This window comes from Onychomys torridus, chromosome 12, assembly GCF_903995425.1.
Source record: "Onychomys torridus chromosome 12, mOncTor1.1, whole genome shotgun sequence".
NCBI classification, from domain to species: Eukaryota; Metazoa; Chordata; class Mammalia; order Rodentia; family Cricetidae; genus Onychomys; species Onychomys torridus.
This window is the reverse complement of record NC_050454.1, coordinates 750,770-757,339: the sequence shown is the minus strand read 5'-3', so window position 1 is coordinate 757,339 and position 6,570 is coordinate 750,770. Positions and strand designations below refer to the sequence as shown.

At 49.0% G+C, this 6,570-nt stretch overlaps 1 long non-coding RNA gene across 1 annotated transcript; it reads right to left on the bottom strand.

Moving 5' to 3' along the window:
• Positions 1-214: 214 nt before the first annotated feature.
• On the bottom strand, positions 215-6,068 carry LOC118593792. Its single transcript, XR_004946307.1, has 3 exons — positions 5,972-6,068; positions 1,622-1,696; positions 215-261 (listed from the first exon to the last, which is right to left on the bottom strand). It is a non-coding gene; the product is annotated as an uncharacterized LOC118593792 (long non-coding RNA).
• Between the last annotated feature and the right edge of the window lie 502 nt (positions 6,069-6,570).

Here is a 6,570-nt window from a genome sequence, read left to right as displayed (position 1 = left end):
CAAGTGTGTCAGCCCAAGGCCCTCAGACATGTTGAGAGCGAGCAAAGGAGCTAGTGAGGATCCGAGGGAAATCAGGCATGGCCAGGGCAGGGAACTCATCCAGGTAAAGGGAGTCGGGAGCCAGCTTACCGTTTTCCCCCCTTTGCCGATCACGCGGCCAGCCGTGGATGAGGGAACACGGATATGGGCTTCCAGCTTCACCTCTTCTTCGGGGTTAAAGAAGTTTTCTTCCTTCAGCTTCCCAAAGATCCGCCCCTGAGCCTGAGAACAGGATGACTGGTGATCAGGCCACTCTGTCAGTGCTTTGCAGGAACTCGGAGTCCCAGGGATGGAATGTGTGGGCTTCCCTCCAGGCACTGGGCAGCTGCATACCCACCTCCGCCACCCACCTCAGCCACCACACTCCACCATCTGTGCACGCTGCCAAGCCTTGTGGTCTGCAGATGACTGCTTCCTCTAAGGACTGTGTGTGTCTAGGCAAGGGCAACGGTGAGCCACCAAGACTGCACCTTCTTTTCATATGCCCAGTGCCTATAAGTGTGTGTTTGGCTGAATTTGTTTAGGGCATTCTTAACTCGCCCTCCACTGTATGCTCCGTTCTCTGGTGACTGAAGGAAGTAACAGGATTTGCTAAGTCTCAACACGCCGCTGCTTTTGTGGTGCTGAGAATCAAACGCATGGCCTTGCACATGCTGGCAAAGCCACCTTCTCCTCCTGTACTCAGTCATTAGTATGCTGTGGGGCCATCGCCACTATCCAGAATATTCTGGATCCATCTCAGTGCTGACACAAGCCCATAATCCCAGTTTCTCGGGCAGCTGAGGGAAAGAATTGCACATTAAAGCCAACCTGAGCAATTTAGTGAGGCCCTGAATCAAAACTGAAAAAAGAGGACTAGGAATGTGGCTCAGTGGCCGAGCGCTTGCTGCCTCCTATGTGTGAGGCCCTGGGCTCAATCCGCAAGACTGCCTGTCACTCTCAACCAGCCTATTGTCTTTCTCTATGGTTTGCTACTGGACACATGTATGTGGAACCATGGCCTACATGCTCTTATTTCTCTAGGGCCATTCCTTGGTAGCATGCATTGGATAAATCATTCTCTTCTGTGGACATACCACATTCTGTTTGTTCATTTCCAAGCTTTGGGTTCCCTGTGATTTTCATTGTAAGAGCTGAACTTTTATAAATTAAAGCACATTTCTGGCTTCTTGAAATTCAAGTTTTAACGTTCCTCGAGGAAGGACATCAGACACAAAGCCATGTTCCTCGCAAAAGAACTCTCCCCAGTGCTGCTAGAATTCCCTCACAGACTGCCAGAACTGCCACGACATAAGGCTTCACCTCTGCACCCATGTCAATGCCCTCAGCTGGAGAAGCCCAAGATGGCCGTCCAATCAGGGACATCCTGGAGGCACTGGCACCCCAACTGGGCACCAACAGATACCCCACCTTTCCATGGAGAGAAAACAGAGCACAGAGGAGAAATGAGGAACCATGCATGAGTCTACCTGTAAGCAGCAGAAGGGGAAATGGACACTAGGCTGGCAAAGCATCTCAATTCCTCTGAGCTGTCTGCCTTTCACCCAGAGCCTGCAGGGCGGGCGTGGGCTTTGGCACTGACCTTGAACTGGGCTTCAGGTGGCCCGGTGATGATGACCATCCTTTCACTGACATCCGGACCTTCTGCTGGAGCTATCTGCGGTTTGAGAAAAGAACATGCTGAGGCCAAGCTCCTGTGCTTGTCTAAGACATGCTGACAGCAGCTGATGGCCAGCTTCTGCCTCTGAGCTCCACACACAGTGCCACCTCTGCCCTGGGTCTGAGAAGTCATGACCTAAATTCTCAGTATCAAATATGGGTCTTTGGTTACCCAGGGCCAGTAGTTACTGGCTGTCCCTACAGTGAGCACCTTTCCAGCAACTTGCCTCTTCCCTCAGCCAAGTCCTAAGAGATACAGGCTCTGCCAACCCCCAGGCCTAGCAGGAAGGAAAAGTTAGTCCACAATGCTGTTCAATTGGTATCTAGCTGCTCCCTGCAGTGATGAAAATGGACTAAACCTTTGAACTATAAGAAAGTCCTAACTGAACGTTTTCTTTTATAAGAGCTGCCATGGTGGTCATGGTGTCTCTTCACAGCAACAGAACACGTACTATGACAGGAGTTGATACAGGGAGTGACAGGCCTGACCCTGCTGCTTATGGTGGAATATGTAGACTTTGGAACTTTGGATTAGGAAAGCAGTTCTTAAGGAGCCACTATTAGTAGGTGCATGAAAGACAGTGTTGAAGGCAATTTGAACTGTGAAGTCCCAGTTCAAGAAAGTTCAAAGGGGAAGAATATTAGTAAATGGCCTAAAGACCATTCTTGTGATAGTTGGAAGAAAAAAAAAAGTGGCTTCCCTTTTTCCCTGTCCCCCTCCCTGCCCCTGCACACACACACACACACACACACACACACACACACACACACACACACAAAAAAAAAAAAAAAAAAAAAAAAATCTGCCTGAGGCAAAATTGAGGAGTTTTGGATTAATGGCACTGGCAAAGATCTCAAGATAGTCTAGTATTGTCTCGTTTGTGTGGTTATTAGTGGTCACTCTCATGAAGATCTACAATGAAAGGGAGCAAGATGAGAAAGGGAAAATACAAAATGTACAGTTTAAGGAGAAAAGGAGCACCAGGAAGTGTCACAGAGCGAAGTCTAGTGCTCAAGGAGACAAAGTTTTAAGAAAAGCCTGACGTCAATGGAATAAGGGAGAGGGGACCTCAGGGCAAGATCCCATCCAGCTGAGCTTCCAACTTGTGGAAAGGAATTAAAGAAAAGCTTAAGCAGTGAAGAAAACCATCAAAACCAGGAAGCTGATGAAATGTATTTGAATGAGGGGGTCAAGTTCCAGCCCCAGCAAGAAGAACGTGGCCGCTTCAGCCATGTGGTTCTGGCTTTGGAGTCGAGGATACAAGTCAGGTGTTGTGGAATCTCCCTCTGTGACTAAGAAAAGCTAGAGACACCAATGTGCTGGGGCCCAAAGAGGCCATTGTGTGACGCTGTGAAAGTGAAGCCTGGATTTCACTGAAGACCCTGAGATGTTGGAGATGCCAGAGTCATGAGGTATCTGCCGAGGAGAGCTACTCGCAGGGAGTGGAACCAGTCAATAGAGAGCAGTGTGCCGCAGTCAACAAAGCTGAAAGGAGTTGGAGATCTGAAGAGCGCTTTGACGTCAGACACAGAGATGCAGAGTTTGGAGTTTGTCCAGATGGTTTTTAGTCTTGTTTTGATTTAGTATTTCCTCACTATGCTCCTTTTCTTCTCTTTTGGAATGGTAAAGTATATCCTGTGACATTGTCTGTTGGAAGTATGGCACCTGCTTTTTGGTTTTGATTTTATAGGGATTATAGTTAAGAGACTGTCATGCGTTTCAGAAGACACTTTGAACTTTGGAATTTTAAACAGTGTTGAAACTATTATAGACCTTGGGGACTTCCGAATTTGGACTGAAAGCATTTTTGCATTATGGTATGGCTACAAGCCTTTGGGGGCCGGGAGTGGAAAGTGATGGTTTGAATAAGAATGACTTTCAGAGGTTCACATTTCAATGTCCAGGGAATAGCACATTGGTAGAACACTAAGACAAGGTCTTTATTACATTTTCCTCCCAGCACATCCTGACTTACTTAAACAAATCTTTAGAGGAGGAAGAGGAAAAAGGAGAAAGTGACAACAAAATTGAGCTGGACCTGGTAGTTCATGTCAGTAGCCCCAGCTACTGAGGAGGCCAAGACAGGACGGTCATTGGAGACTAGATATTGGAGACTAGATATTAGAAGTTAGCTTGACAACACACACACACACACACACACACACACACACACACACACACACACTCCTCTCAAAAACAAAACAAATAAATTAAAACTCAATCATCAAATCATGGCAGAATTAAATGTAATTCAAAGTCAAATGAATGGGAAGCACATCAGGAACATAAGCGTGAGCCAGGAGCCACAGGTGAGCACACAATGCATCGTGCAAGGCCTGACAGTTCTCAAGTAGGCGTCTTTAGAGCATTTGCACAGCTGAGCAAACCACACTCAGGAGGTAGAAGCAGGAGAATCAGGACTTCAAGGTCATCACAGGTGACGTAGGTAAGCTGGCAGTTAGCCTAGGCTATGAGACCAAGTCTCCATCAAGCAAGCAAAAGATAGGGGGGAACATAGTCATTACAGGGCCACTCAGGCAGAAGGAACCCAGGGATCAGGGAGGTGCCATTCCCTCTGCTCTGTGAGCACACTGTCTCCAAAGCTCAGAGGAGACCTCCCTCCACTCAGAGGTCTGATTCTGTTTTCACTCCATCCAGGCTCTAAGCCAGGGTCTACCCTGGGACTTCAGGGTCCAGTGCTGTGTCCCAGCCTCCCTGGGAACACTCATCCACAGCATGGTGTCACCTGCACTGATCTAGGAAGAAGGACCCCTTCATCGAGACCTCTGAAGACTCCTCTGTGGCATGAGGACAAACGGAAGACACAGGTAACCAGTAAGCGAGCTCCCGAGGACCTCCATGGTGGGCAGTTACTTCTTGGTGGTAGCCGCAGCCTGCTCAGGGGATGGAGACTGGGGCAGGCTGGCCCTGAGACAGGTGGCAGGAAGCCCCATCTCCTTCAAGATCCATCACCGGCACAGAGTCCTGAGAATGCTGTGGAGTGATGCCTACAGAACTGATCAAACCTGCGCCTGAACTCCCTCCCTCTTCATTTCCATGAAGGCGCTAACTGGGAATGATTTCTCATAAGCATTAGCAAATGGGGAAGTTATTGCTGTGGTCAGCTATAGTAGATGGTCAGGATCCTAGAGGTCAATGGAATTTATATCTAAGAGCTAGGCTGCCCACTTAGGCTCCTTGCTCAGTCCCTATTCTTTCTGAGTCTCACTTCTTCCGGTAAAGTGGGCCTTGGATGAAGGAACCCTTCAAAGCTCTTTGGTCCAAATTGTCTCACTGTGGTTTTTCAGCATCTCAGACTACAGCACTGAGCACCAGCAAAGATCTCCTGGATGCAGCCAGCCTCTTCTCGTCCTTACTTTCTCCATTGTCTAGGCCAGGATGCTACCTGTGTCAGGCCACTGGGCATCAGAGCCACCTGGTCTAGGCTTCACCCAGTGTGAGTCTCTAACCACAAGCAGACTGATGCAGGCTGAGGGGGCAGCAAGGTGCAGTTCTTTGCCAATGGCACTGCACAATTCAGAATGTTCTGGGTTTGTCTGTCTGTCTCTGTCATACTTGCTATGGGAGAAACTCCAGCTCTTGGGGAGAAAGTGTAAGTATTCTTTCTCTCCAAGTCATGAGAATCGGTTTCATAATTCGGGGTGTCTCATGGTAGCGAATTACCTTTCACAGCAACGGGAAGTGTTTCCAGAAGTGTTCAGCATCTCAGCAGAGCTGACAGCTGGGCTTGAAGCAGCCCACGGCAAACGACCCTTGACAACTGAGAGGTAAGCCAAGAGGACTTCCCTAGCCTTCTGCTCAGTCCTGGCCTCTTACCAGGTGATGCCATCAGCTCTTGTCTGCCTATGGTTTTATCAGCACCTTCCAGAAAGTTCTTCATTCAATTTGTTTTCTCATAGTCTGTGAGTCCTTGAGGCATGGACTAATAGACGCACCGATGTGCTGAGTACTAGCACAAATGCTCATTCCACTGGAGCACATCCCCTCAGCTCGGAACAAATCTCCAGCCTTCTTTTATCTCCTTGGGAAGAGGAGACAATGCCAGTCCTCAGAGGACCCGGTTTGGTCAGTACTGTTATCTCTCTCTAACATAGTTGTTTGGCTGAACAGGGAAGGACTAAGATGAAGGATGGGAGCAGACAGGAAGGGCCCTGGAAATACGTTCCGCAGATTGTCTCTAGGTGCTGTAGGAACTGCCCGGCACTGACCAGAGGAGACCAGGGGACAGGCAGCAGGCAGCAAACACCTTACCTTGATGGAGGCACCTGCGAATCGAGCCAGCTGTTTGATGTGCACCCCCTTTCTCCCGATGATGGCGCCCACAGCCTGGGTTGGGATGAAGAGATTCACAGTCTCCTGCTCTGGGTACTAGAAAGGAACACATGCACACTGTCATGCTCACTGGGCACCTCACAGCCCAGCCGAGTACCTGAAGAGTATGGGAAGGCCTCACTACCCAGGGAGATGGCCAAAACATCATGGTCGACCTTTGTGTGGCCTGGGGCTCTCCACATGAACCCAAGCAGGATTGCATGAGCCTACAAGCCCCTCTGAGCCTGTGTTTTCTGGGCACGAGCAGCCTGCGTTCTCTGACACACACAGATTTGATATGTATGTTTCCTATGCCTTCATCTAAGAACCAAAATGGTTGTGATGGCTCAGTGGGTTAAAAAGAGCTTGTCATGAAAGCCTGATGGCCTGAATTCAATTCCTGGAACCCATGGTGAGAGGAGACAATTTCTGAAAGTTGGCCTGGCCAGCTAAACACACCTGCCCATGGACAGAGGGAAAGCTTTCCAGTCCATCCTGTAACCAGGAATACTATTTCACAAGGTGACTCACCCTGCTGT